Here is a 21,964-nt window from a genome sequence, read left to right as displayed (position 1 = left end):
CACTGCCAAAGGATAAATATTCTGAAAATATCTTGTTTTTCTTCTTCGTTTGTGTCTTGTTTTTTTTGTTTTTGTTTTTTTTTTTTTGTTTTTTTGGTGTGTGTAGAAATCTTGGTTGCAATTTACTCACCGAACTGAGCTTTGGAACATTTCAGGCCTGGCATGGAATGCAGTTTTTACACAAGCTGTAAGTGAAATAGAAAATGAATACATGTTAAAAAAAAAAAAAAACTACATGTAAAAATATCATAGAGTGACTGGTTAGGTGTGTGTTAATAAACCCAGTATGAATTCTGGAAAGTAGGTCTTAAAATCCATTTTTTTTTTCAAATGAGGAAACTAAGGTACAAAGAGGCCAAGAGACTTGTCTTAACTCCTAAATGGCACTCTCTGCCCTCCCTCGTACCCAGCTTTGTGTGGGCAATGAAAGCCCCAAGCAAGTAACACCCAAGTCAGTATTATCATGGGAATTCGTGACAGTGATGCTTCCCCAAGGTGTGCATGGTCCTTGAAATCCACTTTTGAATTTAACTTTGATTCCGGCTCATGTGCAAGTTTCCTATGCAAAAGAGAACTTCGAAGAACTTAGTTTAGCACAGAGTTCTCCAGGCAGCAAAAGGTGTGGGTGCTTCCTCAGCCATCAGGAAAGCGGAAAGAACTCCTGAAAACCTGCCACAGGGCACTGCTCTCCATGTGCTTTCTTTCCTGACCTCTCTTCAATTAAGTAGTGTGTTATTCCCTTTCAGCCGGAACATTCTGTGATTTCTCTGTAAAAAAGCAAATCATACTGGGCATGTTCAGTGGCCTGAGGGGGATGTTTAGACTCAAGGTTGAAGACCCTCCTCTAAAGCAGACGCTGGAAAAGACTGTCTTACTGTCTTGTGGTTCAGAAATCCGATTGCACAGCTTATCTTCCGTTAGATGAAAGTGTTTACGGTGTGTCTGGAGCTGGAGTAAGTTCCTGCGGGTGCCCAAGAGCAGGGGCCTCCTCTCTCCTCTCATTAATTTGCTGATGCCTAACTTGGGGAAAGAATACTGAGGGTCAGTTTTTTGTTTTGCCAGCATGCCAGAGAACGGGCTCATTGAGTTTCTCCACCAAGAGGTTTTAGTGGTGTCAATATAATGTCTTAAAACTCACCACCTCTACTAAGCATCTTATAACACCAAGAGTCTCTTCTAAGAATCTGAATTTCATAGTCATGTAGGCAATACAGGACAAAATAGGGTGGAATCCGTTGATAACAATGAATGAATTCATTGAAAAACAATCCGTGCCACGCGCACTCTATGTCGACCATGTACTAAGTACTGGGGGTACAAAGAATATACAGGGACTGTCCCCAAGAATCTTTCATACTGGAAAAAGGAGAAAAAGATGGCCTTTTTCTTGTAATTTACTAAGATATTTGTAAACTGATGGAAACTCCTGTCTTGCCCGACTGAGATCTCTATCAGTTAACCATTTGTTTTCTTTCCTTTCCTTTGTCCTGGAGCAGCCAGAATCACACATATCCCACCTGGGGCGGGGGCATGTGCTAACTTGTATTTTGCCCTCAACTTGCCCCATGCTCCCTCATCAATCTTGCATGACAGAAAAAGGTAACTAAAGAACCAGAGCTAGCTGGTATTGAGAATAAATTAATACTCATGTCATGTGTGTTATGCCCAGAATTCGTGATCCCCAAATACCGCCAGGGAGCCGAGTCCGATGTAAAAGCAAAAGAGCCTTTATTCGAGCTAGCTCGAGCTCAATCCCCTACCTGCACTGACACAGCGGTGAGATACCGGGGAGAGAGGGCGAGTTTCAAAAGGACAAAGGTTTTACTGGGGCCTAGTGGCAGTTGGTGAAGTAATGGCTGCGGCCTCAGCTGATTGGCTGGGGAAGGGTCCTGGGGAAGAGTCCTGTTAGGCAGTTGAGGGGGGGGGGGTTACTCAAGGGGAGGAGGTGTGATCAAGGTGAAGGACACGAAACAAGATGGAGTCGGCAGGCGTAGGCCCGCCCTTTCAATGTGGTTTGAATAGAGCTGTACTACTAAAACGAATTCACAGGTAACTTCCAACAAATTATCACAGTACAGTAAGTGTGTATTGGAGGTTGGGCTCCTTGTTTGGGGCCAAACTTTTCCTTTCTTTTCTATTTTTAACGTTTATTTATTTATTCTGAGAGAAAGAGAGCGTGCGCAGGGGAGATGCCATCCCGTGAATTCAGTCACGTTATTGCCTATGTGACTTATTACTGGGGTGTTTATAAGTTGAAACAGTATTTTCTCCAGCATTAAATAAGTTTGTAAACCTTTTGGGCCCCAGCTGAGGTGGATTTATCTTGAACTGACTGAAGCTTAAACGTCAGGTCTCCTCACTTACATAGGCCCCTTCCAAAGTCTTGGGAGGGACCCTCGCAGTTCCTGTATGCATAATTTTGCATGTTTTGATGAGGCAGGATTTCCCAAAGTAGATGAGGTTCAGACCCTACAAGGCCTTGATTCACCCCTGGGTTTCAGGTAATTCTATCTCAGTAAGTTTTTTGAATGAAGCCTCTTAAGTTATGGATAAACCCTGAGTGAACACGTTAGCGGTGTGGTAAAGTCTATTTTGAATCTGAAATCCACCTCAAAGCCGTGCCAAGAGTTTATTAATAAGGTACCACTTTTTGAATGGTAGTAATAATCCTATTTCTTTCAGATGAAATCAGGAATGAAATCTATTATGGAAAACCAACAGTGGTTGATAATCCTAAATGTTAAGTATCGTGTTTTTTTTTCCTGACTTTAAAGTGCTTCTCCTTCATTCACCTACACAGGTCCAGACTGGTGGCTTATTTTAAAAAATTCACTTCATTGGTTCTAACAGTACGAGCTCCATGATTTTAGAAGCTGAAGGACTCTACGATGTAGAAAGGCTGTACCTTATCGGGATAGAGCACATTCACATGCTGGCTCGTCTGTGGCGCATCCGTATTGTGCCAAGAACATAAGGTCTAAGGGAGAATAAGGACAATCTAAGCCTTACCCCTTTTGAATTATTGTTGAGAATATCATTGAGGTAGGTGTGGCCACCCTCTGAAGGCAAACTCGAGCCGCAGTCACAGACACGCCCTAACGCTCCCCCAGTCAACCGGCATCTGCTTCCTTTTAGACAGCTGTGTGCCCACAAACGTTGACACACTTGAGGATATTGTCATCGCTTTTTGGTATGTACTGGAAATCCTGGCAGCTTCTTCTCAGATTCAGAAAGGCATAAACGTTAAGGATGAAGATAACAACTCAGGGCTGTCCTTTTGGGGTGACTTAGGGTAACTCTTATTATTTTCCGTGTGTGGTAGTTCAAAAGCTTTGCCATAGTCATACCCAACTATTACTTTTCTTCTCCCAGCTGCATCTGATTCTTCCCACGTATATACCAAGGCATCTTCTTTCTCTGGGAAGCATGGTAGTTGCTCCTCCGCCCCATATCATTTCTTTAATACCTACCTCTATTAGGTATTTACTGCGCTCCGGCACTATGCTAAGACCTTTCGCTTGTGCTGCAAGTAAGACAATGTGTCTTAAACTCTTAGAATAGAGCCTGGCACGTGGGAAATGCTCCGGACATGGCCCCTCACACGGCACTTCATTTTCGTTTTTCCAGCAACTCTTGTGATACAGGTAGTATTATCCTCATTTTGGGGATGAGGAAGTTGAAACTCAGAGACATCGGGTGACTTGCCTAGGTTCACACTGTCAATAAGTGACAGAACCACTTAAGAAGCTTCGCGAGTAATACAATTCCGCATTCCCTGGCACTAGGTAGGACCTGAATGACAACTGGCCTTTTGGGCGTCGTCCCTTGGAGTCAGCTTCTCCCTGGAATAGGACCTTTCGAGCAGGGAGCTCGTTTTCCCTATGCTTCTGGAGCTCCTGGCCATGCCACCTATGGGCATCCCCAGGCTTCCTGCTCACCGCCTGGTGCAAATATCACGTCGTCACTGCTAGGCACCCGCTCTGTGCCCAGCCTTATGCTAGGTGCTTTGCACATGCTCTTTCCTTTAATCCTCAAGTTGCCTTATGAGGTAAATGCTGCTAAAAAGACTCGGAGACTTAAGTTCGTTACTTAAGTCCCTTCACCAGGAAGTGACAGCCAGAATTCAGACCTAGGTCTGCCTGATTCCAGGGCCCTTGCTTCTTGGGCTGGTCCTCACTGCCAGAAACTCCTCTTCAAGGCTATTCTCAGAACTTTAATTAAAACATAGGCTCACCATTTCAGATTCTTTAGGCTTCGCCCAACCCCTGAGAAAGGATTTACGTGATGCCGTTAGATGTCTTGCATTGAGGAGCTTCACATGGGGAGTCATGTTCTCATGGCTCATGGACCTATGTAGATGAATAAAGGAAAGGGGTTATTCTATCCCCAAGTACTTCAAACATACCGGAGTAGGGCCTAGATCGCTCTACTTATTTCTTCAACTGCTTTCCTCCAAGGAGCCAGTTTTCCCTCCATGCCTTGGGATTCCAGCATAGAGAGTTTGGAGTTTGTCCTATTTGAAATTTATTGTCACTGCCTGCTTTGGACATTTTTTCAGCTAAAGCTGTTAGGATTTCAGTACATTCAGGGCAGTGGTGGCAAGCTTCCGTCCTCAAGTCTTCTCTGTCTCCTCAGTTAATAGAAAGGAAACGTAGCCCATCTGTCTGGACCTCTGTAGAAGAATTTGGAGAAAAAAAAATAACACGTAAGAAATGTTCCCTTATTTTGTGAGCTACCTTTAGTCTGTCCCGTTGCTCTGCAACAGAAAGCTTTTGCAAAAATACTTGAGTTTTCCTCTTCAAATAAGATACAGTTTTTTAAAAAAAAAAAAAAAAATATCTAGAACAGTATTTCTTCAACTTTGATTATGAGACAGTCTTGGAGGATAACTGTTGTTATGTTTTACTCCCATCAAGATAAGCCCACGAATGTCCAAAAGCCAATAGACTGAGTCAGCACACCTTTTATCTGTAAAATGAGGGAATTGAACGGAAATGGAGATGATCTCTGGTGCAATGTCCACCGTTCGTTCGTATCGCAGTCTGTGGAAAAACAATTGCTGTCGGTCCAGCAGATGTAACCTGTCGGGTCAGTTCTCATTCTCCCCTTGGCTCAGGCACAATCGCTCCGTGAAGAAAAGGCGGCACTAAAGACAGGAGGAAATAGGATAATTTGGAGTGGCCTGTATTTTGTTTTCACTACAGGTAAACACGGGGCATTCATCTCAGCAGGAGGGCTGCCTGGTAAGAGGAAGCACTGAGCCGATGGGTATAAGGCCATGGGTGAGCTACCAGGAAAGAGGGGGGGACAGTGGGGGTAGAGCACTGAGATAGTTGGGGGGAAGGATAACAAACTACTAAATTGTTTTGGCTGCATAATTCTTCATAGTCTTTCTTAATAGGGAGCCGGGGGTGGGCGCGGGGCGGGGGGGGGGGGGGGGAGCGGTGGGCAGGGGAAGACACACACGTGGAAGAGCTTACTTGCACAGAGCCCACCAGTAAGCTTGTAGGTATTAATGCCATTGTTGTTTTTTCAAAGCCAAAGGACATTCAGAGCCTCAAGGTTGAGGAACTGTGTTTAACCAGACATGTGACACTCACGTTCTTTCTCTTCATAACATTGTCTGACTGGATATTAACTAGTGTTACACAAACCCGACATGTTAATGGGCCTGAAAAAACGTAGAAGAATGGGCTGGAATAGGAAGAATAGGGGAGTTTCCAAGGCAAGAACAAAAATGCATGGCTCCCAGCCGCACCGCTAACTCCCTCTGACCTCCGTTGTGGAAGAGTTTGAATCTTCGCTCCCCTTTTCTCCACCTACTAACATGTTTGGTCTTCTGGCAACTGGTTCTCTATTTATCACAACGTGGTTCTTTTTTTTTTTTTTTTTCAAATTGAGATATAGTCCGCATAATAGAATATGCAACATTATAAAGTATATAGTCCAATGGTATACTTTGATAGACAATAATCACTGCTAATTCCAGAACATTGTCATCACCCCCCTCAAAAGAAATACCATACCCATCAGCCTTTACTCCCCATTCTCCCCTCCTCCCAGGCCCCTGGCAACAAGTAATTTACCTTCTGCCCCTATGGATTTGCCTGTTCTGGACATTTCATCGAAATGTGTGTCTAGTTTCTTTCACAGAGCTTGTTGGCTTCAAGATTTATCCGGTTGTAGCATGTTTCAGTACTTCATTCTTTTTTTTAATGTTTCTTTATTTTTGAAAGAGAGCGCACACACAAGCGGGGAAGGGGCAGAGACAGAGGGGGACAGAGGATCCAAAACCACAGAGCCTGATGTAGAGCTCGAACTCATGAACTGTGAGATGACGACCTGAGCCAAAGTCAGATGCTTAACCGACTGAGCCACCCAGGTGCTCCAATCACATTTTGTTCATCCATTCATGAGTTATTGGACATTTGGATTATTTTGACTTTTTGGCTCTTATGAATAATGCTGCTATGAGTATTCACGTACAAGTTTTTGTGTGGTCATATGTTTTTAATTCTCTTGGGTACATACCTACGAGTGGAATTGCTGGGTCATGTAGTAACTCTATATTTAACCCTTTTGAGGAACTGCCAAACTGTTTTCCACAGTGACTACACCATTTTACATTCCCACCAATGTATGAAGATTCTGGTTTCCCCAAATCTTGCTACCACTTATCATTGTCTCTCTGTTCGATCATAGCCATCTTAGTGAGTGTAGAGTAGTATCTCATTGTAGCTTTGATTTATATTTCCCTAATGACCTAAGACATTGAGCATCTTTTCATGTGCTTATTGGCCATTCATGTATTTTCTTTGGCCAAATGTCTCTTCAAATCCTTTACCCATTGAAACATTTGATTATTTGTCTTTTTCCTGAGTTTTAAGAGTTCTTTATATATTCTGGGTATTCTGGATGCTAGACTTGTATCAGACATATGATAGTTTTGGGTTGTTTTTTTATTTTTAAATAAAGTCCAGTTTATCTATTTTTCCTTTGGTTTGTTGTGCTTTTGGTGTCATGTCTAAGAAACTGTTGCCTAAATCCAAGGTCATAAAGATTTCTCTCCTGAGAGTTTTATAGCTTGAGCTCTTCCATTTAGGTCTTTGACTCATTTTGAGTTAATATTTATATATGGTGTGAAGTGTAGGAATCCAACTACATTATTTTGTATGGGGATATACGGTTGTCCCAGCATCGTTTGAAAACACTAGTCTTCCCACATTGAATGGTGTTGGCACCCTTGTTGAAAATCAGTGGGCCATAAATGTGAGGATTTCTTCCTGGACTGTCAGTTCTGTTCCATCAGCTTACATGTCTGTTCTTATGCCAGTACCACACCGTGATTACCGTAGTTTTGAAGTAGGTTTTGAAACCAGGGCGTGTGAGTCTCCCCATTTTGTTGTTCGTTGTCAAAATCGTTTTGGAGCTCCTGGGTAGCTCAGTTGGTTAAGTGGCCAGCTCTTGATTTCAGCTCAGGTCATGACCTCATGGTTTGTGAGATGGAACCCCGTGTTGCCATCTGCACTGACAGCATGGAGCCTGCTTGGGATGCTCCCTCTCCTTCTCCCTCTGCCCCTCCCCTGCTCACACTTTTCCCCACTCACACTCGCTCATGTTTGCTCTTCTGCACGGGTGTGTATGCTCGCTGTCTCTCAAAATGAATAGATAAACTTTTTTTTTTTTTTTAAAGATCACTTTGGCTATTCTCGGTCCCTTGAATTGACATACAGATTTTAGAATCAGCTTGCCAATTTTTGGAAAGAAGTCAGTTGGGGGTTTGATAGGGATTATACTGAAACCACAGTTCAATCTGGGGTATAGTGCCATTTTCACAGTATTTTCTTCTGATCCGTGAACATGGCATATCTTTACATTTATTTCAATCTTCTTTAATTTCTTTCAACAACGTTTTGTGGTTTTTAGTGTGATTCTTGCACTTCTTTGGTTAAATGTTTTCCTAAGTATTGTATTCTTTTGAGTACTGTTATACATGGAATTGTTTTCTTAATTTCATCTTTGGAATAGTCATTGCTGATGTCTAGAAATAAAGCTAATTTTTACATATCGATCTTGTGTCCTGTAACCTTGCTGAACTCATTTATTAGTGCTAAGGTTTTTTTTTCTACATGCCCAGGAATACGTCTTGTGGTCTTCTAGTTACCCAGGAAGATGTTGGAGCATTTCAAAGTCCCTATGGGCATCTCATTTCTCAGCTTTTTCCTTTTAGGCTTTTTGTTTAGGCTATTTTTTGTCTTGTGATCAATTGCCTCACATAGCTGCCAGATTAAAACATTAATCTATAATTGTTTTCAAAAAATGCCCCTTGGGAAGAGGCTGTTTTAGCACTGTGCAGTTCTCAGTGAGGTCAAGGGCAAGGCTTTCAAGTGAAGTTTTTTAGGGACCCCACTAGACAGGTAAAACAATGACAGTTTGTTCTTTGGGAATGAGGCTTTAAGGAACTTCAGCTCCATTTTGTTCCCCTGGGATGTGGGCAATTTTTAAGGCTATCATCAGGATGGAGAGCAGAGGTTGAGGACAAGTTAAAACAACAGAGCTCACTGTTCTTATAGAAATTAGTAATTTTTTCTTTACTACATGCTCTCCGGGTTGCTGCAAGCCCATTGGGTAAAATTTCCAAAGTTCTGAGAAAGTTGATTTTGACCATTTTTGCTAGTTGTTGTTGTTGTTGTTGTTGTTGCTTTTACGGAAGGATGAATTTTCAGACGTCCTTCCTTTCTCATTTTCACTGATTCACCTGTAACAGGGCTTTAAAATCTCTAAAGTCTCAGGGCACCTGGGTGGCTCAGTTAACTGCCTGACTCTTGATTTCGGCTCAGGTCATGATCTTGCGGTCATGGGATCAAGTCCCATGTCAGGCTCTGCACTGGGCATGGAGCCTGCTTGGGATTCTCTCTGTCTCTCTTTTCCTCTGCCTCTCCTTCACTCATACTCTTGTACTCTCTCTCTCAAAAAATAGAATAAAAAAATAAGAAATGAAATCTCTAAAGTCTCAATGATCACAGGCTAATTAAATACTTAATCATGGGAGATGATTAGAGGAAAGGAATAAAAATAGAAAATGTAATTCTTAGAGAAGCTCTCCCAGATGGAGAGATGAAGTTCAGCAAAGTGTTTCTATATTTGATGCTCTCAAAGTTAAGTTTAAGGTAACGGCTATTTTAAACCCCCTTTTTTTTTCATACAAGTTAAATACAGGCTTTGGGGTCAGAACTGAGTTCAGATTCCATCTCTGCTTCTTGACTGGCTTGACAAACTGGGACAAATTATACAACCTCTCTGTACTTCAGTTTCCTCACTTGTAAAATGGGGTAATGATGTATCTATCACATAAGGTTCTTGTGAGGTTTAAATGTGAAATGCTGATCACAGATGCCCTATAGCTCAATAGTATTGGTTGTGATGATTATCCTTATAATTTTGCAAAAGTACAGTGATGATTCTTGAGCAGAGTCAACCTAAAGGCAGATTTTCTTTTCTTTCTTCCTGTTTCCTTCACTTTATTTTTGCTGTAAAGAACTGAGAAGAAAATCTACTCAGCATTTTGGAATAAAAACTTGTGTCAAGCAGTGACAAAATGTTATTTATTCAACAAGCCTTCACGAAGTAACTAGTAAATAACAAGCACTCTGTCAGGCACAGGGACAAAAATGACAATAGAGTATGCTCCCTGCCCTCAAGGAGCTGGCAGTCCAGGAGATGGATAAGGAAACGGGATCATATGCCACCTAACAAAGGCTGTCATAGGAGAATACACATGGTGGGGGTATAGCTTCCACCATTTCCTCTTAGATTAATCCCTTTGTCTTTGGCCCCCAAACTGAGGAATTGGTCCTATTTTTGTCTTTAACCGGGTGTTTTAAACTGTGGAGTTTTTTACATTTCTAGAGATAAAGGAAAAGCACCTCGAATTATAGAGGACACTAGAAACAGTATTTCCTACAGAGCCTGGGCTTCCTACCAGCATAGTCACTTCTAGGGTTTTCAGCCCAAAAAGTTCTTTGGCATATCTTTGCTTTGCTGTCCACGTAAAAAAAAAAAATTTTTTTTTTCTCTTTCTGTTCTCCACTTTCTCGTCCAGAGAGCTGGGTAGTTCCCAAAGGAAGAGTGCTTTACAGAATCTAAGGGTGATTTATAGGCAAAGGCAGACAATGATTAGTTTTAACCTTCCAGTTCCATACCCCCAAAATGAACATAAACTTTCATGGTAGTCATTACTGGAAATGCAGATCATTTTAATTCCATTGCATTTTTCAGAATTATCAGTCGTAACCCTCTGTCAGCTGTTGAAGATTCCTATCTTTTTAAGTTGCCAGCATTAAAATATTTGTAAGTATTGCAACAATCTCATGGCTCATGAGATGATTTCTGATCTTTTTTGTTGTCATCAAAAGATTAAGTATTTTGCGTTTTGGTTAAAAAGTCGTAATTTAAATTTTGACTGGGTTATTGAAATAAGCATTTTTAGCAAAGAAAAAACGTATATGGGCAAGATAGCCTGCAGAGGAAGGAGTAGTATTGAAGAACACGTAACAGACATGGGACTTGTAGATGTAGGTAGAAATACCATTTATCTCAAAATGGAAAGTGGAGTAAGGTGTATATTAAAAGAAAAAAAGACTAATCAAGAGAGGTGGATGCAATTGAGAATGAAAATGAGGATAAGAGTAAAAAGGATTGTACTGTTGAGCACCAAGGTGATTAATTTGATGATGCACATAAAATGTCTTCATTGGGAGTTTTCTGAAATTATTGTCCGTAGCAAGAAAACTCTTGAGCTGACTTGACAAAGAAGCCAGAATTGAAGTAATCACATGTTGTTAAGTATCTTTTTAGGTACAGAATTTTTATCCTTGGGTTCAAATCACGCATGTTTGGGCTTTCTCCTTCAGAGACATGGGATCAACACAGGTGTCACTTACAACAGTTGAGAGCATCCTCATGATGACCCTTGAATTGGAAACACTGTAAGTTGATTTTTCTTATGTGTATTTTCACCTAGTTGTTTATTTAGATTTGTTTTATTGTTTTCTTAAGTCAGGTTTATTGAGGTATAAAATTTACTCTTTTTAAGCATACAGTTTGATGAGTTTTGACAAACGTGTAGTTATGTAACCACCACCACATTTGAGACGTAGACCATTTCTGTCACCCCAAAAGGCCCCTATGTGCCTTTGCAGCCAATCCCCTTTTGTCACCACCAGCCCTGGCAACCACCAACCTAATTTTTGTCCCTGTAGTTTTGCCTTTTCCACAGTGTCTTATAAATGAAATCATACAAGGGGCACCTGGGTGGCTCAGGCAGTTAAGCGTCCGACTTCAGCTCAGGTCATGATCTCGCGGTTCGTGAGTTCAAGCCCTGCATCGGACTCTGTCCTGACAGCTCAGAGTCTGGAGCCTGCTTCGGATTCTGTGTCTCCCTGTCTCTCTACCCCTTCCCCATTTGCACTCCATCTCTCTCTCTCTCTCTCTCAAAAAGAAATGAACATTACAAAAAATAAATAAATGAAATCATACAGTATGCAGTCTTCTGTGATTGGTTCCTTTCAGCATAATCCTTTTGAGATTCATCCATGTTTGGTTTTTTTTTTTTAACTTTTTTAACGTTTGTTTATTTTTGAGAAACAGAGAGCATAAGCAGGAGAGGGGCAGAGAGAGAGAGAGAGAGAGAGACACACACACACAGAACCCGAAGCAGGCTCCAGGCTCTGTCAGCGCAGAGCCCAATACAGGGCATGAACCTGCGGAACATGAGATCATGGCCTGAGCCAAAGTCGGTCACTTGTCTGACTGAGCCACCCAGGCACCCCAGAGACTCGTCCATGTTTTTGCACATGTCAGTAGTTCATTTCCTTTTTATTGCCGAGTAGTATTGCAGTTGTGAGGATATACCAGTTTGTTTATGCGTTCATCAGTTAATGGGCATTTGAGTTGTTTCTAGCTTTTTGGCCTTTATGAATAAAGTTGCTTAAAACACTTACATGCAGGTCTTCGTATGAGCATATGTTTTCATTGGGGGAGGGGGGGAGGTGGTAAAATACCTAATGGCAGGATTGCTACATCATATGCTAAGTGTATATTTAACTTTTTAAGAAACTGCTTACCTGTTTTCTAAAGTGGATGTACCATTTTGCATTCCAGCCAGCAGTATATGAGATCTTCTATGTATCCTTTCTTCTAATGTCTTTATCTATTTTTCATAAGGTGAATGTTGGCCCTAAAATTGAGTTGGGAAGTATTCCCCTCTCTTCAATTCTCTAGTACAGTTTGTGCAGAGTTGGCATTATGTTTTCCTTAAATGTTTGCTAGAATTCACCAGTGAAGCCATGTGGGCTTGAAGCTTTCTTTGTGAGAAAGTGTTAAACTACAGATTTTATTTTTGTAATAGTGCTACTTAAATTACATACTTATTTTTTGGAGTAGTTCATGTCTTTCAGGGAATCTATTTCATCTGGAAGTTATTGACATAAAGTATTTTATACTATTCCCTTATTATCCTTTTAGTATCTGTAGAATTGTAGTGATGTCATTCCTCTCATTTTTGATATTGATAATTTGTGTCTTCTCTTGTCTTTTCTTGATAAATCTGGCCAGAAGTTTATCAGTTTTATTTATCTTCTCTAAAAAGTGCCTTTTCATTACACTGACTTCTCTATTTTTGTTTTCCTTTTTAAAAATTTCTGCTTTGATCTTTATCATTCCATTTTCTCTCCTTACTCAGTGATGAATTTCCTTTTCATTTTCTAGTTTCTTAAAAGTGGACACTGGGGAAGATGAATACTATATGAGCAACATCCCACATGTTGACATGTGTTTTCAGTTTCAGTCGGTACAAAATAGTTTTTAATATCCATTTTGACTTATTTGACCAATAGGGTTCCTTAGGAGTGTGTTGGTTAGTTTCTACATATTTGGGGATTTTACAGATCTGTTAATTTGTTATTTAATTCCATTGTGGTCACAGAACAACATGTTGGATGACTGAAATCCTTTTAAATTTATTGAGGCTTGTTTTATAGCCAATGAATTCTGGTACTAGATGAGAATATGGTCTATTTGGATAAATATTATGTGCCCACTTGAAGAAAAATATGTAGTCTGCTGATTTGGTGTGGAGTATTCTATAAATGTCAACTAGGTCAAGTAGGTTGGTAGTATTTTTCAAGTCTGATGTATCATTACTCATTTTCTATATATTTTTTCTGTCAATTATTGAGAGAGGGATATTGAAATCTCCAACTCTAATTGTGTACTTATGTGTCTCTCTTTCCTATTCTCCTTAATATATTTGGAAGTTGTGTTATCAGATACATAAATTTTTAAGTGATGTCTTTTCTATTAGTTGACATTTCTATCACCATGGAATAACCTCATTTATCCCTGGTAATATCTTCGCTTTGAAATTGACTTTGTCCTATAGTAAATATAGCCACTCAAGGTTTCGTTTGATTAGTGTTAGCAAAGCATAAGTTCTTCCATATTTTTAACCTACTTATATCTTTGTATTGAAGATGACTCTTATACACAGCATATAGTTGGCTTTTGCTTTTTTATCCGGTATGACAACTCTATCTTTTAATTAGGTGATTACACCATTTATAGTTAATGTAATTATTTATATGATTACATTTAAAGCTACTGTCTACTCTTTTCTATGTATCCCATCTGTTCTTTGTTTCTTTTTCTTTTTCTTCCTGCTCTTGGGTTGATTTAGTACGTTTTATTATTTTTTGGTGGGGGGATAAATAGTTACAACTCAGGTTTTGTTATTTTAGTAGCTGTTTAATGGTTTGTAATGTTCATGTTTAACTTATCACAGTCTATCTTCAAATGATATTATATGATTTCATGAATAGTATAAGAACCTTACAATAAATAGTGTACTTCCATTGATCCCCTCCTGACCTTTGTGCTATTGTTCTCATACATTTTACTTTTAGCACACCATATTATTTTTTTTTGTTTAAATAGTCAATTATCTTTTTTTATTTTTTTATTTTTTTATTTTTGAGAGAGACAGAGTGCCAGTGGGGGAGGGGCAGAGAGAGAGGGAGACACAGAATCTGAAGCAGGCTCCAGGCTCTGAGCTGTAGACACAGAGCCTGATGTGGGGCCTGAAATCACAGACTGTGAGATCATGACCTGAGCTGAAGTCAGATGCTTAACTGACTGAGCCACCTGGGTGCCCCTCAATTATCTCTTTTATTGAAGTATATATAGATCATGTAATATTAAATTAGTTTCAGGTGTGCAACACAGTGATCACCACAATAAGTATATTACAGTGTTATTGACTATATTCCCTATGCTGTACTTTTCATCTGGTGACTTATTTATTTTATAACTGCAAGTTTGTACCTCTTAACCCTTTTCACTCATTTTGTCCATATCCCCAGTTTGTTCTCCATATTTACAAGTGTTTTCTCTTTTTTGTTGTTGTTTATTCATTCATTTGTTTTTTTTTTGTTTATTTTTTGTTTATTTTTTACCTTGTTTTATTTTTTATTTTTTAAAATTTACATCCAAATTAGTTAGCATATAGTGCAACAATGATTTCAGGAGTAGATTCCTTAGTGCCCCTTACCCATTTAGCGCATCCCCCCTCCCACAACCCCTCCAGTAACCCTCAGTTTGTTTTCCATATTTATGAGTCTCTTCTGTTTTGTCCCCCTCCCTGTTTTTAGATTATTTTTGTTTCCCTTCCCTATGTTCATCTGTTTTGTCTCTTAAAGTCCTCCTATGAGTGAAGTGATGTGATTTTTGTCTTTCACTGACTAATTTCACTTAGCATAATACCCTCCAGTTCCATCCATGTAGTTGCAAACGGCAAGATTTCATTCTTTTTGATTGCCAAGTAATACTCCATTGTATACATATACCACATCTTTCATCCATTCATCCATCAATGGACATTTGGGCTCTTTCCATACTTTGGCTATTGTTGATAGTGCTGCTATAAACATTGGGTGCACATGCCCCTTCAAATCAGCATTTTTGTATCCTTTGGTTAAATGCCTAGTAGTACAATTGCTGGGTTGTAGGGTAGTTCCATTTTTAACTTTTTAAAAACCTCCATACTGTTTTCCAGAGTGGCTACAGCAGTTTGCATTCCCACCAGCAGTGCAGAAGGGTTCCCCTTTCTCCACATCTGTTGTTTCCTGACTTATTAATTTGAGCCATTCTGACACATGTGAGGTGGTATCTCATTGTGATTTTGATTTGTATTTCCTTGATGATGAGTGATATTGCGCATCTTTTCATGTGTCTGTTAGCCTTCTGGATGTCTTCTTTGAAAAACTGTCTATTCATGTCTTCTGCCCTTTTCTTAACTGGATTATGTATTTGATTTTTTGGGTGTTGAGTCCTTTATATATTTTGGATACTAGCCCTTTATCAGATTATGTCGTTTGCAACTATGTTCTCCCATTTCATCAGTTGCCTTTTAATTTTGTTGATTGTTTCCTTTGCTGTACAGCTTTTGATCTTTTTTTAATGGATGTTTATTTTTGAGAGAGAGAGCACAAGAGTGGGGTAGGGGCAGAGAGTGAGTGAGGGAGACAGAGGATCTGAGCAGGCTCCGCACTGTCAACAGAGAGTCAATGCGGAGCTCGAACTCACAAACCGCGAGATTATGACCTGAGCTGAAGTCAGAAGCTTAAGCGACTGAGACACCCAGGTGCCCCAGAAGGTTTTTATCTTGATGAGGTCCCAATAATTCATTTAAAAAAATGTTTGTTTGTTTATGTTTATTTTTGAGAGAGAGAGACAGAGTGCAAGCAGGGGAGGGGCAGAGAGAGAGAGGGAGACACAGCATCTGAAACAGGCTCCAGGCTCCAAGCTGTCAGCACAGAGCCTGACACGGGGCTCAAAGTCACGAACTGTAAGATCATGATCTGAGCCAAGTCAGATACTTAACCAACTGAGCCACCCAGGTGCCCCTATTCATTAATTAATTAATTAAGAACATGGACACACACATACATGTATGCATGGGGGGGAGCAGAGAGAGAGGGAGAGAGAGAATCTCAAGTGGAGAGAGAATCCTGATGCGGGGTTCAATCCACGACCCTGAGATCACGACCTGAGCCAACACCAAGAGTCAGGCATTCAACCCGCTAAGCCACCCAGGCACTCCTCAGTAGTTCCTTTGTACTTCTGTTTCCCTTGCCTCTGGAGACATGTCTAGTAAGAAGTTGCTTTAGCTGAGATCAAAGAGGTTTCTGCCTGTGTTCTCCTCTAGGATTTTGATGGTTTCCTGTCTCACATTTAGGTCTTTCATCCATTTTGAATTTATTTTTGTGTATGGTGTAAAAAAGTGGTTTAGTTTCATTCTTCTGCATGTTACGGTCCGGTTTTCCCAACACCATTTATTGCGAAGACTATCTTTTTTCCATTGGATATTCTGCCTTATGGAAGATTAGTTGACCATATATTTGTGGCTCCGTTTCTCGGTTCTCTATTCTATTCTATTGATCTATGTGTCTGTTTTTGTGCAGTACCATACTGTCTTGATGATTACAGCTTTGTAATACAGTTTGAAGTCCAGAATCATGATGCCTCCAGCTTTGTTTGTTTGTTTTTTCGCAGCATTATAATTCGGGGTCTTTTCTTGTTCCATCCAAATTTTAGAATTGTTTGTTCTAGCTCTGTGAAAAATACTGGTGTTTGATAGGGATTGAATTGAATGTGTAGTTTGCTTTGAGTAGTATAGACATTTTAACAATATTTGTTCTTCCAATCCTTGAGCATGGGATGTTTTTCCATTTCTTTCTGTCTTCTTCAATTTATTTTCATAAGCGTTCTATTGTTTTCAGCATACAGATCTTTTACCTCTTTGATTAGGTTTATTCCTAGGTATCTTATGGTTTTTGGTGTATTTTTTTTTTAATTTTAGAGACAGAGTGTACAAGTTGGGGAGAGGGGCAGAGGAGAGAGAGAGAGAGAGAGAGAGGGAGAAAATCTTAAGAGAATCTTAATCTAATCCATGCTGAGCGTGGAGCCTGACACAGGGCTCGATCTCAGGACCCTGAGATCCTGAGCCGAAATCAAGAGTAGGATGCTTCATTGACTTAGCCCATCCAGGCACCCCTTGTTTGTTTGTTTTTTTCTGAGATTCTACATATAAGTGAAATCATATAGTGAAATGATATACATACATATAGTGAAGTGAAATGATAACCTATATAGTTACCAGTTCTAATGTTCTTCATTCCTTTGTGTGGATCCACATTTCCGTCTGCTATCCTTTTCTTTTCCTTCTGCTTAAAAATACTTTCTTTGGGGGCACCTGGGTGGCTCAGTCAGTTAAGCATCCAACTCTTGATTTTGGCTCAGGTCATAGTCTCACAGTTTGTGAGCTCAAGTCCCGCGTTGGGCTTTGCTTGGGATTCTCTGTCTCCTCAGTGCTCTTTCCCCCTTGCACACGCCTACTGCACGTGCCCTCTCTCTCTGTCTCTCAAATAAACATTTAAAAAAATACTTCCTTTGGCATTTCTACAGTGTAAGCCTGCTAATGATGAATTCTTCCAGCTCTTGTATGTCTCAGATAGTCTTTATGTTGCTTTTATTTTTGAAAGCTTTGGGTATAGAATTCTAGCTTGATAGCTATTTGGTCCCCCTCTCCTTTTCACTGCTTGAAAGATGTTGCCCCACCGAGTTCTGGCTTACATTATTTCCAGCAAGAAATATGTTGTCATTGTTATATCTTTGTTGCTCTGTATGTCGTGTGTGGTTTTGTTCCTTTGGCTGCTTTTAAGATTTGCTCTTTATCGCTGGCTTTGACCAGTTCCATTATGATGTGCCGTGGTGTAGTTTTATCCGTGTTTAATGGATTAAACTAAACATGTAGTTTAATCCATGTTGTGCTCAGAGTTCATTGACCTTCCTGGATTTGTGAGTTTATAGGGTTTACTTATTTGGAAATGTGGGGGCTATTATTTTTTCAAATTTATTTTATATCTCCTCTCCTTCGTGGACTCTAAGTATACATATATTAGGCCACTTGAAGTTGTTGCACGATTCATTGAGTTAAGTAGAGGCATGGGGTTTTTTTCCATATGTGAAATACTGTTATAATAACTTTTTTAAATGTCCTTGTCTGCTAATTGTAGCATTTGTGTAGATTATGGATTAGTTTTTGATTGATTGCTTTTTTGAAAAAAAAATTTAACATTTATTTATTTTTAAGACACAGAGAGTGATCAGGGAAGGGGTAGAGAGAGAGGAAGATAAATCTGAAGCAGGTTCCAGACTCCGAGCTCTCAGCACAGAGCCTGATGTGGGGCTCAAACCCATGAACCACGAGATTATGACCTGAGCCAAAGTTGATTGCTTTTTATCCTCAGTATGGGCCATATTTCAGATTTATTCAAACTCCTAGAAGTCTACCCTCTTTCTGTGTGCCCTCCACCCAAAGTGAGACTTTTGGCTTGGAAGGAGTTACCTGTGTATTAAACTACTGATCCGTGTCACCCAGTTCTAATCTCTATCTCATTCTAAGGATACCATACCCCATGCCATCCTTACCTTTCTGTTGGGCACCTCTTTCCTTCTATCTGTGTATTTATAATATTCAAGAGCAGCAGTTGGCCAACTGGTCCCTACCCAACCATCCAGGCCATGTGCCTCAAGAATTCCTTTTTGCACAGCCCTGTGATGACTTTGGCCCGCCTCTTCTACCTACTCAAGTAACTCCTTTACCACTAATTTAATTCTCTGTGTTTCCATTTATAGGATATTACCTAGCCGTATGGCCTGCTGTCTCTGCCAAGTTAAAAATACTATTGAGGTTGTCTGTAAGACAGTCAAGCTACATTGTGACAGTGCATGTCTGACAAATGGCACACGTTGTGGTAAGTCCTAATTGCCTGATGATAAATTTGTAAATTTTTATTTTATTTGTGGTTTAACTTTTATTTTTAATCAACAATGATAATTTTTTTTAATATTTATTCAGTTTTGAGAGAGAGAGCATTCACGTGCGTGAGCTGGGAGGGGGCAGAGAGTGAGTGAGGGGGACAGAGAATCCGAAGCAGGCTCTACACTGACAGCAGCAAGCCCCATGCGGGGCTGAACTGTGATATCATGACCTGAGCCAAAGTCGGATGCTTAACTGACTGGGCCACCCAGGCACCCTAACAATGGTAAATTTTTAAACTAATGATGTCATTGCATTATTTTTACTCCTTCAGAGTTCAGATCCCTAAATTTCTAAGAACTATTCCTTTGTTAAAAGTCAGATTCTCAGTTACATTATTAAGTCCACTACCCCAAAATGAAAACCTGTTCACATAGTGCATCACAGTTTGTAAGCTGATTTTACGTGCGTTAGGTCTCAGGTGCCCTTTGTCTTATAGGACAGGTGGAGATACCTTTTTGTTTATTTTGTTGTTTTTATAAGTGTGTAAGAGTACAAGTGATGCTGATTTCTGAAAAAGTTTTCTTTGGAGCCTCTGTGTTTCTGTTCCCTAACCAGAAGCTGCTACCCAACCGTTCTAACGGATGAGAGGGCTCTTCTATTCTTGGGCTGTCCAACTCTTGTTCTGAATCTTAAGCTTTTCTATCCAAAACACAGGTGCTTTTAGGTATTTTTCTGTTCTTAGGTTTTATTGGCACTAACTTGGTGACTTCCAAAATGTGCTTTTGCACCTGGATAGCTTGAATATGGGTCCCTGTCAATGGTCTAGGGCACAGCATAAATTACACTTTGCTACTTCTATAAGTAGTGTTGCTTACTTTCCAAAACAAGGTTTTACCAATTTTCTTACTCCCTTCTCCCTTAGAGGTGGGCAGAATAGGCTTTTTTTTTTATCTCCTTTGACAGGCGAGGAAAAATGAGATCAGAGGTGCCTTAGCCTACACTCAAGTCTCCTCTCCCGTTTTGGGCGCTCCGCCAGCCCGCTGCTCCTCCTCTCTCGTGACCTTTGTAACCTCCTCCTCTGACTCTCCCCAGCACCACGAAAAATACGTTTAATTCTTCTGGAAAAACCCAGCTGCACAGTGCTGTTCAGTGTACACAAGCTGTACGCTTGACCTTCATGTAGTTGGAAGCTCTGGATGGTTCTCTCAGTAAAGCTAGAAATCTGGAAATGAAAGGAAATGAAAGCAAAGTAGGCGTTTGACCAAAGTTTCTTTATCCCTTCTGCATTTTAAAACCTCAAGTATCATTCCGTTGATTTTTTGGAACGCCCCACAGTGGTATCTCTCTCATACCTGGAAAATCTCTTAACCTATACCCCACATCTCTGCCCAAATTGAAGCAAAGAACCAGGGTGGACTTAGCGGGTCTCGTTTTTAGTTTTTTCTGTCTAGAGCTTATGTTACCGGAGGTGCGATATAGGGGAGCAGGGACCAAACAAAGGAATTGGTGGGTGGGCGGAGAGGGCGTGTCCAGATGAGGACCTGCTAGTGACGGGTGTTGTCCCGTGCATATGTGATGGTAGCAAGAACTCAAGCCCACTGAAGACGTAGAAGGAGGAAGACTCGTGCTCCCTCTGCCCCCGAAGCAGGACAGGGTGGGGTATGTGAATGCCAGGAGTCGCACTAGAGCTGCACACAGTTTAGCCGGGTATCTTCCAGCCTTGGCTTTTCTTGAGGCCTGGGCAATCGGCCCTTAGGGACCAATGGAATAACTCTAAATATAGTTATTCACACTATGGAATGTTCTGAGGAAATAGCTACTTTTTCAAAAAACATCTTTTTCTCCTTTGGTTGTTGCCAATCGTAGGTCCAAGTTTGAGTTCGTCTCCTCTCTAAATGGCGCTCAAGTATTTGCTGATTCTTAATTTGCTTGACTGGGATGTATGACTGTGCATTGACAAAGAGCTGTGCTATCAGTCTTTCATTATCAAAACTCATGTCTCCTTCTTCTTCGACAGATCAGGAAGTATACCTAAGGAATGCAGAAGGATCATTCATGAAGGTATTGAAAGCTCGAAAGAAGAGCGCCAGCACGGAGCTGACTATTGAGCCACAGAAGGCATCCTCAGACATAGATCGTGTCAGTTTGTCAGCCTTTATGAATGAGCAGCTAGACTTCAATGACAAAAGTGATGTCATTAGTGCACTGAATTACATATCGCCTTATTTCTCGGAGGGCAATCTAGAAGACGTAGAATCGACGCTGTTACCGTTCATTAAATTTCTGTTTTCAAATGTGCAAGAGGGAGACAAGCCCGTGGGTCACTCGATGAACGACACAGGGGACCCTTCTCTGAAACCTGGATCCAACAATTCAACTTACAAGAATGAACTGAGAAAACTCTACTTTCTGGAAAATTTGTTAGATGCAGAAATTCAGGAAAAAATTGATGAGGTGAAAAAGAAAGCAAAAATGGCCATGCTTATACATTCCAGCCTTTTAGGTCCCAAGTTTAAACGTCAAATCTTTCCAAAGAAATGGGAAACTGCCCAACCGCAGGAGAAGAGCCTAGACAACGTTGAGAGTGTGGGGAAAAATTTCCTGAGAGTGAACAAGGTCATCAAGGGCCCAAAGGGCATACGGAAAAGGCACTTAAAGAACTGAGACGTCAGAACATCCAGAGGAAACAGAACGCCCAGCCGTCTGTGGAGAACATGGCCAAGGAAAGAAGGCTCAGGAGACCATCCCCAGGGGAGCTTCACGTGGCGCACAGGCCCAGCAAATTAGTGGGAAGCTCCTTCAAGACAGAGCCTTCGTTCGTAGATGAGCACAAGGCAGCGGTCCATTCTTTCATGAAGCAATACTCTTTGGACAGGCCTTCTGCCACCCCCGCTCCCAAGGAAAGAAGCCTCAGGAGACCATCCCCAGGGGAGCTTCACGTGGTGCACAGGCCCAGCAAATTAGTGGGAAGCTCCTTCAAGACAGAGCCTTCGTTCGTAGATGAGCACAAGGCAGCGGTCCATTCTTTCATGAAGCAATACTCTTTGGACACACCTTATGCCACCCCCACTCCCAAGGAAAGAA

General features: G+C 40.7%; 1 pseudogene; it reads left to right on the top strand.

Annotated features, from left to right (window-relative positions):
- Window positions 1-21,964, top strand: part of LOC124527900 (leucine-rich repeat-containing protein 37A-like) — a 34,007-nt pseudogene that overhangs the window by 11,770 nt on the left and 273 nt on the right.

The sequence above is a fragment of the Lynx rufus genome, unplaced genomic scaffold (assembly GCF_022079265.1).
Source record: "Lynx rufus isolate CCGP_SWC_20201006 ecotype Redwood Valley unplaced genomic scaffold, mLynRuf1.p SCAF_59, whole genome shotgun sequence".
NCBI classification, from domain to species: Eukaryota; Metazoa; Chordata; class Mammalia; order Carnivora; family Felidae; genus Lynx; species Lynx rufus.
The sequence above is the reverse complement of the archived record's forward strand: the minus strand, read 5'-3'. Positions and strand labels throughout refer to the sequence as shown.